This window comes from Mirounga leonina, unplaced genomic scaffold (genome assembly GCF_011800145.1).
Source record: "Mirounga leonina isolate KUSES-001 unplaced genomic scaffold, KU_Mleo_1.0 Mir_197, whole genome shotgun sequence".
Classification (NCBI taxonomy): Eukaryota; Metazoa; Chordata; class Mammalia; order Carnivora; family Phocidae; genus Mirounga; species Mirounga leonina.
In genome coordinates, this window is record NW_023270494.1 from 4,035,984 (window position 1) to 4,045,837 (window position 9,854).

The following is a 9,854-nucleotide window of genomic DNA, read 5'->3' on the forward strand; positions in this document are numbered from 1 at the left end:
CAGGTGCCAGGCGGAAAGGAGGGGACAGTGGCGGCTTGAGTCCCCGGGGAGAGAAGGAGCACACCTCATGGAGATTTTGACTCTCCGGGGCCCTAAGGTGATACATCAGATGCCCACAGGAACCCAGCAGCAGACGCTGGTCTCCCATGGTCCTGAGCTCAGCTGGTGCCATGAGGCCAGATGCCCACCCTGACCCATCGCTCCCCTCTGCTGGCAGGAGGGGAGAGGGGAGGCCCATCTCCCAGCTGCTGGGCTTGGAGAGGAAGAGCCTCTGGCAGGTTAATACATCGCTGCACATCAGGCATCCTTCCTGAGCCTCATTTTCTGTCTTTTTCATGCTAACTTTCCCACCAGTAAAGAGCATTTTTATAAAGAAGACAAAAAAGGGCGCCTGGGTGTCTCAGTTGGTTAAGCGACTGCCTTCGGCTCAGGTCGTGATCCTGGAGTCCTGGGATGGAGTCCCGCATCGGGCTCCCTGCTCAGCAAGGAGCCTGCTTCTCCCTCTGACCCTCCCCCCTCTCGTGTGCTCTCTCTCTCTCATTCTCTCTGTCTCAAATAAATAAAATCTTAAAAAAAAAAAAAAAAGAAGACAAAAAAGGGAGAGAGAACCGATGAAAGGGAGAATGGAGCACCTGGAATCCTTTTCAGCAGCTTGCTGCTGCTGGGGGTCTGATCTGAACGGCAGGCAAGTGGAGGATGCCACAGGGGGCGAGAATTCGTGGCAAACCTGCCTGTCTGCTGAGCCTGGGGCAGCGAGGGAGAGGTGGTGCATGGCTGGTTGGCCGGACGCTCTGCCTGCAGCCCAGTCTGTGCCTGGCCCACGAAGGCGCTCAGTCGTTGTTGAACGAATGAAAGAGAAAACATCACCAGATGGAGGGTAGTTAGACTCTTGGGGGGTGGAGAGTTTGCACACCTCCTTCTCCTAGGGGTTCTGAACCTGAGAAAGGCTCTGGGTTCCGCACTCATGAGCACCTGCTGTGGAGGACCTGACCACCCACGGCAAGGGGGCCCCGGCATCTTCCCCGCCAAACCGGCTGGGATCTGAGTCCATGGATTTCTCCAAATCAGAGTTTGGTGGGTCTGGCTCCCAGAAATGCCTTCGGAGCCCCCAGGCAATGACCAAGGTCACCTATTCTGAAGGAAAACCCTGGCTCTGCCCGAGCTCCCTGCACACACACACGAACGCACACGCACACGCACACGCACGCTCAACTTTCTCGCTCTCAGCATATTTGTCACACTTACTCCATTTCTCCTCTGGCTCGGTGACACAAGGTGAGCTGAAGGAGAGCTGTTTGGGTGAGGATTATGAAGGCACGGTGCCATGGAAACCACTGGAAAGCCCGAAAGCTGCCTCCATCCGGAGAACCTGCTCTGCCGCTGTTGGTCGGCCGTGTGGACCCTCTCCTAGCACCATGTGCGATTTTATTTAGGTTCCCCCTTTATGGGTCTCACGCCCCCTTTCCCCTGCTCTCCCAGGTTGTACACACCTCAGCTCAGGACCCTGCCTGTAGGTCAGTGGGATAAAGGTGCTCATGATTTTTTTTTTTTTACACTTTATGATGTTTTCAGCCTCATTTTCTGGTGCTCGCTCCCCCCACCCCAGGAGGCAGCACTGATTTTCAGCTACAGATGTTGGAGGTGGAAAATGAGATTGTGATAAATAGGGAGGGTGCCAGGTCCTCTGGCAGATGCTCTGGAAATGGCCGTCATCTTTGGTCACAGAAGCAGCCCTCAATGTACCTGCAAATCTGAGGAGCCCTCATGGGGGCCGAAGGCCGGGCAGGCTCTCAGGAGACTGTCTGCACCACACTGGGGGGTCTCTTCAAGTTGGTGCTGAGATCCAGAGCCCTGCGGGCAAACTTGATCTTCCTGAGCTGCTTTCATGTAACTGTGTTGTGTCCACTGAGGGAGGCTGTGAGCTCCTGGCCCCCCCACCTCCTCCTCCCTTTGGATCGTCATAATAATAGTCCCTTGCACTGGCCTTTCCGCTGACAGTTTCCAGATCCTTCATTTTGTTTATTTCCAGCCATAGCCCTGAAACACTGGCAGGTCAAGTATCATTAGCCCCACTTGAGAGAGGTGAAGACTGAGGCCCAGGAGTTTAAGTGGCAGGGCTGGGGCTGGGACCCCGGCCAAGGCTCCGGCTGCAAGGGCTGCTTCCGTCACCCTCGGCGTCTCTGGTAGATCCCCGCGGAGGCTGTGAACCAGCTTTCGGGGGTGGGCTCATGGCCCGGGACCAGGAGGAAGGAAACTGTTAAGTAGTGAGGGGCAACGAACAGGTCCCCTCCCCCTCCTCCTTTCATGGTCGGTCAGCTTCCTCGAGGAGGAGCTTCTAAACACTGTCTCTGTTCCCTGCACACGCAGGTGCTCACACACACACACACACACCTGTTCATGCTTTACTCCTTTTGGGGAGGGGTCTATCCCCACCAAATCATTAATCTTGTTCTCGTGAAGGCTCTGAGGACATTCGTTTATCTGCTGATCCTGTGAGTTGACTGGGCTCTGGGGAGGTCCTCTGGCCAGGCTGCCGTCCCCGGTAAGCCGGGGCACACCAGAGCCCACAGGACACGTGCTCACGGAGCCGGCATTCGATGCTGACCGGGGAGGCTGCATGGGTCCCAGGCTGGGCTCCTCTTGGCATGGGGGCTTGGTTCTGCCAGGGAGTGTCCTCAGAGAGGTCATTTCAAGAAGGAGGAAGTAGCAGACGCCCGTCTTCTTAAAGACTAGACTCAGAACCGGCTCAGTGCATCCTGGTGGTCAGTGACATCATGGGTAGCAGGTCCGGTAGACCTTGGTAGACCTCATCTAAATGGCCCTCTCTGGCCATGGGATGTGGCTGGCCCATGGCGTGCCTCTCTCCTCCTTCTCCTCCTCCTGTCCATTCCCTTCCAGGCCTCTGACCATTTCTCTTCATCGGCCCCCTCTTCCTTGCTTTGTCCTTGGCTCTTTCTTCTCTCGGCCCTCCACGTGACCTAGAGGTCACGTCCATCCCCTGATGCCGATACCTCATTTGGGCTGAGGACCTGAGAGCTAGCCCGGGGTCTTTAACCTTCTCCCCACATTCCTGACCGGAGGCAGAATTAAGAATTCCCAAGTGCAATCTTGCTTGTCCCGCCCAGAGGAGGACTTGTCTTCCTTCCCCAGGCTCGGTTCTCCTTGTGCAGTCCCCAACTTGGTGAGCAGATCCACCCCATCCATGGCCTGGACTTCCGACCCCCCAGGTGCCCTCCCACCAGTGCTCCTGGATTATACAACACACACCACCTGGGTAAGCAGGAAAAAACACCCAGAGGTCGTTTAAAACAAAATAAAAGGGAGGGGTTGTGCACGTCTCAAGGGTTTTGTTTCTTTAGAGGGAAAGCGGAGAGGTGGTTGTTTAAAGCAGAGATCTGGGAGCAGTCCCAGCTTAATTGGAAAACCGCATTCAGACTGACTGGAGAAGCCTCAGGAATGGCAAACAGCTTCTCCCTGCTCGGAGGAATTTTCTGGAAACCATAATGGCCGTTCTTCCCAACCACAGGCTGGTCTTTCTGGCAGAATTAGCGTGAGTATGTGGTCTGGGTGGCCAGGCTGGAGTCAGCCTGGATGCTTCCACAGTCTGGGCTTCTCCAGCACTGATGAACGGAAGCTGGGGTTCGGGGGTGTGTGTGTGGTGCCCAGGAGCTGAGGGTCACGGAAATTGCCCCACGGCGGGGAGCCCCGTGGGCTACAGCTTGGCCGGGCCTCTCAGCAGCTCCCCGCTGCCCCAGGAGCCCAGGCCGATGAGAGAAAGGGGCCGGTGACTGCTGAGTACTATCCCGGGGTGGGCGCTTTGCAGTCTGTCCCAGTTAGTCCTAAGGGACATTCGGTTATGTTTTCCATTTGTCATAAGGGGAAACAGGCCAGGGTGGTGAGGAATGTGCCCAAGATGTCACAGAGGAAGTGCTGGGTCCAGCCAGGTCTGATTCCACACCCAGCCCTGGGCGCTGCCTGGCTGGCCGCAGCCCTGTGATGGGGGAGGCAGGGCCCGAAGCCGGGCCTCAGAGGGCGGGCCGAGGCCCTGGGGTCCAGGATGGGGCTGGACGCCGGGGGGATGGGGATGTCCTCTGCCGGCGTGGCTGCAGTGGGTCTCCCCCCAGCGTGGTGCGGCCCCTCTTTCCTACCTGCTCTCAGGTAGTGGGCTGGTCCAGATCAGGGCTTGGCTGCTGAGGCCAGGAGTGGGGCAGGAAAGGAGGGTGTGGACCCATCCTCCATGAGGGTGATGACACTGGTGGGAGGCGGGTGCCTGGCGGGGGCCTGGGAGGCTTGAGTCTGACTGGGTCTTTCTGGGAGCTCCAACAGCGCTCTGCGGGTGCCTGGCGGGGGGGAGTCACCCCTTCTGGATAAATCATAGAGATGCAGCCGTGGGAGGGAGGGTGCGGCTTTGTGAACCAGCAGTCAGGTGCTTATTGAAATATCAGAGATATTGGGTGTGCCCGAGGCACTTACATTTTTTACTTATTTGTGTAATTGTTTTACTTAAGCAATGACTACTTACTTACAAGGTGCAAAAATCATGTACAAGCAAGAGCAAGGTTTGCAAGAAATATGAGCTGGGTAATTAAAAAAAAAACCTTTTTTGTGTGTCTCTATAAGATAAAGACCATTTATTTATTTATTTGGGAGGAAGATGGGGGTGAGGGGCAGAGGGAGAGAGACTGTTTTTTTTTTTAAAGTATGTATTTATTTGACAGAGAGACACAGAGAGAGAGGGAACACAAGCAGGGGGAGTGGGAGAGGGAGAAGCAGGCTTCCCACCGAGCAGGGAGCCCGATGCGGGGCTCGATCCCAGGACCCTGGGACCATGACCTGAGCCGAAGGCAGACGCTTAACGACTGAGCCACCCAGGCACCCCGTGAGAGAGACTCTTAAGCCGGCTCCACGCCCAGCATGGAGTGCCACTCCAAACTCCATCTCATGACCCTGAGATCACGAACTGAGCCAAAACCAAGAGTCGGACACTTAACCGGCCGAGCCACCCCGGTGCCCCTGTGGTTAGGATTTTTGAAGGGGTCTTTACCTGGGGCATCTGAGTGGCTCCGTTGGTTAAGCATCTGATGGGGAGTCCGCTTCCTTCCTCTCTCTCTGCCCCTCCCCCGGCTTGTGCACTTTCTCTCTCTCTCAAATAAATAAATATATCTTTAAAAATAATAAAAAAACATAAAATTCATAACCACAATCCATGATCACAGCAGACAGAGCTTCTGTGCTGCCATCCCACTGTTAAGTTACAGAGAGCCGTGACCTTCCGTTTGATCCAGGAGGGATGCAGAGCCTTGAAAGGCAGCTTCCAGCAACACCTTCTAGTATCCTCACCAAGTGCCCCGACCTGGACTAAACCCTTTCCTTGTGTTAACTCCTTTACATGTCCCCACAAACCCATGACACAGGCACCAAGGTTGTACCCATTTCATAGGTGCAGAAACTGAGGCATGGAGAAGTGACTTACCCATGGTGGCACTGTGTGGGATTCCTAGCAGAGTGTGAGGTGAGGGAGGCTCGAGGCACCCAGAGAGCATGGTCCAGGTTGGATTTCCCGGGCCATCACGGAGCTCTGGGAAGTGTCCAGCAAGGAGTTCCCCGGTCCTAGGGTTTTATAAAATGTGTATGAGGAAGATATTTTTATGTTCTTTCTTGAAAGAGTCCCCACATATGCATATGCGTCAAGCTCCATAAATCCTGGATCCTCCCTTTCCAAGTCGGGAGACCAAGCTCAGCAGCTTGCCCACTCCTTAGGCAAGAATCTAAGAAGCAGGGGCGCCTGGGTGGCTCAGGCGTTAAGCGTCTGCCTTCATCTCGGGTCATGGTCCCAGGGTCCTGGGGTCGAGCCCCACATCGGGCTCCCTGCTCAGTGGGAACCTGCTTCTCCCTCTCCCAGTCCCCCTGCTTGTGTTCCCTCTCTCGCTGTCTCTCTCTATCAGATAAATAAATAAAATCCTTCCTGAGCCCTTGACCTCGGGCACCTGCCTCCGCCTTGCCCTGGCGGGGCCAACCAGATCTGATCCTGAGTTGCAGAGGGAGTCAGGTGTGCAGGCAGATGGCGATGGGGGGTGAGTCTGGCTCTCAGCGGTGTTTATTCTGTATCTCATGGTGGCCGCAGGCTCATGATATGCTACCGGGCTTTGTTTTCCCCATGCTTCTTCTCAATGTCAATAAGCCATTCATTCATTTATTCCACAAGCATGTACCAGTGCCCACCAGCTGCCTGGCACCCAGCTGAGCGTGAGGGACAAGGTGGCGAGCAAGGGACATGTACTCCTGCCTTCAGGAGTTCATGCTCTGCAGGGGCAGGAGAACAGTGTGGCAAGTCCGGGAAGGGCAAGGAAGTACAGGAGCCTATGTGTTGGGGGGCTCTGACCCGCCTGGGGGGTGCGGTGGGCCTGGGTGATGCTCCTGACCCTCTGCAGCGTTTGTTGACCTGTTCTGCCCACCTTGGATTTGTAGGCTGGGCACGGAACGTCTGCCGCTGGATCTGGAGGTGGTGTTTCTTTTAATTCCTGGTGATCAGATTGGCGGCCCAGACTTTGCCTCTGCCCTCTTAGGTCTCAGCCCCTGTGCTGGGGAAGAGATGAGGGCCTCAGTCCTCTGGCCCTGGTGCTGTCCCTTGCCCAGCTGGCCCCAGCCTGCCCCAGTCGCTGCTGCCCCTGTCATCCGGCACCGGGCGGCGGTGGCTCAGCAATGGCTTGTGAGAGCAGCTTGCATTCTGGTTGCCTCAAAAAATCTGCCCTAAATTGCTTCTTAAAGTGTCTGTGACATTTCCCCTCCCACTAATCACTTAAAGATATGTTTTTCCCCACTTAGTCTATTTCCCCCAGCCCCCCAGCACCTCCCCTCTGGCAACCGCCAGTTTGTGCTCTGTAGTTAGGAGTCTGTTTTTTGGTTTATCTCTCTTTTCCTATGTTCATTTTTTTTAAGTTCCACATAAAAGTGAAATAATATGGTGTTTGTCTTTCCCTGCCTGACTTATTTCACTTAACATTATACCCTTTAGGTCCACTCATGTTGTTGCAAATGGCAAGATTTCCTTTTTTATGGCTGAATCATATTCCATTGTGTATCTATACACCACATCTTCTTTATCCATTCACCAGTTGATGGACACTTGAGCTGCTTCCATATCTTGGCTATTGTAGATAATACTGCACTAAACGCAGGGGTGAGCCTATCTTTTCAAATTAGTATTTTTGTTTTCTTTGAGTAAATACCCAGTAGTGGAATTACTAGATCATACAGATTTCTGTTTTAATTTTTTGAGGAACCTCCATACTGCTTTCTACAGTGGCTGTGCCCGTCTGCATTCCCACCAACAGTGCACGAGGGCTCGTTTCTCTGCATCCTCGCCAACACTTGTTTCTTGTGTTTTTTATTCTAGCCATCCTGACAGGTGTAAAGTGATATGTCATCGTGGCTTTAATTTGCATTTCCCTGACGATGAGTGATGTTGAGCATCTTTTCATGTGTCTGCTGGGCATCTGTACGTCTTCTTTGGAAAAATGTCTACTCTGGTCCTCTGCCATTTTTAAACTGGATTATTTGTTTTTTGGTGGTGTTGAGTTGTATGCATTCTTTATATATTCTGATATTAACCCCTTATCAAATATGTCATTTGCAAATATCTTCTCCCATTCAGCAGGTTGCCTTTTTGTTTTGTTGATGGTTTCCTTCTCTGTGCACGTAAAGATATGTTTGAACAGAGAAGAGCTTGACCCATTTCCTGAAAGGCCCTTTATCCTTTGGGGATTGCCAGCAAACAGGAGGCTAGGGAGAACCTCTGAGCAGTAATTTACATCAAGGGACAGAGTGGGTGGCAGCCCAGGTGGGAACTCTGTCTCTTCTGTCACCATGGCCTGTAGCCCTTTTCCAGACCCACCAGATCACATGACAAGGTGGCAGCCATTTATCCAGAACGATGCCCTGCAGGGTGGTGGGGACTGGTTTTTGAGGCCAAGAGCCAAGAAGCCTTCTCTGATGATGTGTTGTAAACTCCCACTACCCTTGGACTGGCTCATTGTTAAGCAGCCAAGACTTCTCATTCATTCATTCATTCATTCATTCATTCACTCACCCATCCATCCATCCATCAAGCATTTACTCAACTGTACTGGGTGCCAAGGGCACCTCGAGCCCATAGGAAGATGGGAGGCTCCCTGGAGGCACAGATGGGCCAGCGGGGTTCTGCAGGAGGAGAGGAGCTGCCTGGGAGAGAAGCTCAGTGGTGGTGGCCAGTGTGTTCAAGACCCAAGGCCTAAGAGCTGCCCTCGTGGCGGCTGGGTGAGGGCCGGGCAGGTGTATGCTTTGGCAGAGCCATGTGGTTGGAGGGTGATGGGTGTGAGTGGGAGCCCCATGTTGTGACATGAATGAAGGGTTTCTGAGTCTGGGCTCTGCAGGCTTGGTGGCTGGCTGCAGGGGTGAGGGGAGCAGAGACCTTGACGGGGACCCCCATATCTGGTTTGAGCAGAGCACAGGGGCCATTCTGGAGGAAGGGGAGCCAACCGACTGATCCAGAGAAAACGTGCTTGTCCAGGTGAGCATCTTTTCAAGGGATGTCCTCTACAACAGCCTGGAATGATGTGGGCTATTTGGTGAGGAGACAGGGCTCCTCCTGCAAGGTGGTGGGTGTGGGGAAGAGCAGGATAGGGAGCAGGTGTCCTTCACGCTGTGCGATTCCTTTTGTTTCTGGCTCCGACACCCTCGGCGCTGGCCTTCCCGCTGGGTTTGTGGACACATAAATCATTAGATTTAATTAGTTGATCACACAGTCCCCTCGCAGATGCTAGAACCCTGGTGAAGTCCAGCCCGGTTGTTGGACGAAGAGGGAAACGTGGTGGGATCTGTGGCAGCAGGGAGCTGGGATCACGTCGACCCGCTTGCTGAAGCAACATCCCGTGGGTGCGGATGACTTTGCTCCCACCAGCAGTTTGGAGGACAGCAGTCAGGGCCCCCGTGGTCGTCCACGCCACGAGATGCGGTGAGCACGGAGGAGAGGACTTGCACGGGATCAGGATACCTGGGTTCTTGGTCTGCTCTGCCTCCCACCGGTTCTGTGACTTGAGTTGACTTTTCCACACCATCTTCTCATCGGTCAACTGGGACACAGTGATGGGCTGGATTGTCCCCCAGAATCCACATGTGGAAGCCCTAATTCCCTGTGCCTCAGGATATTTGGGGATAAGCACCTTGATCTTGGACTTCCAGCCTCCAGAACAGGGAGAAAAGAAGGATCTGCTGTTGAAGCCCTTGCGTCTGTGGTGCTTCCCAGTGGCAGCCTGAGCCGACCAACATGGACCCTACTGGGCAGTTCGGGGTGGTGGGAGGGCCCCGCCAGGGATGGCGAGCAAAAGTGCCGGGGAGAGCAGAAGGCCATGGGCACGCCTCTTTCTTTCCCTTGTATTCCATTAAGGAGAGAATCTCCTTTGGAAAAGATATGTCTTTACTACCTCTGCCTGCTAACACTTGGAAATCTCCCTTTTTAAAAGGGAGGCGAAATTCTCATGCCATAAAATCAACCGTTAATTGTTTGAAAGCGGATACTTCTGTGGCGTTCAGTGTGTCCACAGTGGTGTGCAGCCAGCGTCTCTGTCCAGCTCCCGGACACCGTCATCAGCCCGGAGGGAGCACCCATGCCCATTGCCCATCACTCCATTCAGGCCTGGCCCCGTCCCTTCCCCCGACCCCCCCCCGTTCCCCCACCATCCCCCCCGCTCCCTACCGTCACCCTACCCCCCCCCCCCAGTCCCCCCACCGCCCCCATCACCTCCACTGCCCCCCCGCCATCCCCCCACTGTCCCCCCACCCCCAGTCCCCCCACTGCCCCCATCACCTCCACTGCC

General features: G+C 54.5%; 1 long non-coding RNA gene across 2 annotated transcripts in view; it reads left to right on the forward strand.

The window, feature by feature from the left end:
- The first annotated feature begins 3,167 nt into the window (after positions 1-3,167).
- LOC118024220 overlaps positions 3,168-9,854 on the forward strand; it is a 14,042-nt gene continuing 7,355 nt past the window's right edge. For both annotated transcript variants that reach the window (XR_004683033.1, XR_004683034.1), the window contains exon 1: positions 3,168-3,274. This is a non-coding gene — a long non-coding RNA (uncharacterized LOC118024220). The remainder of the gene's footprint in view (positions 3,275-9,854) is intronic.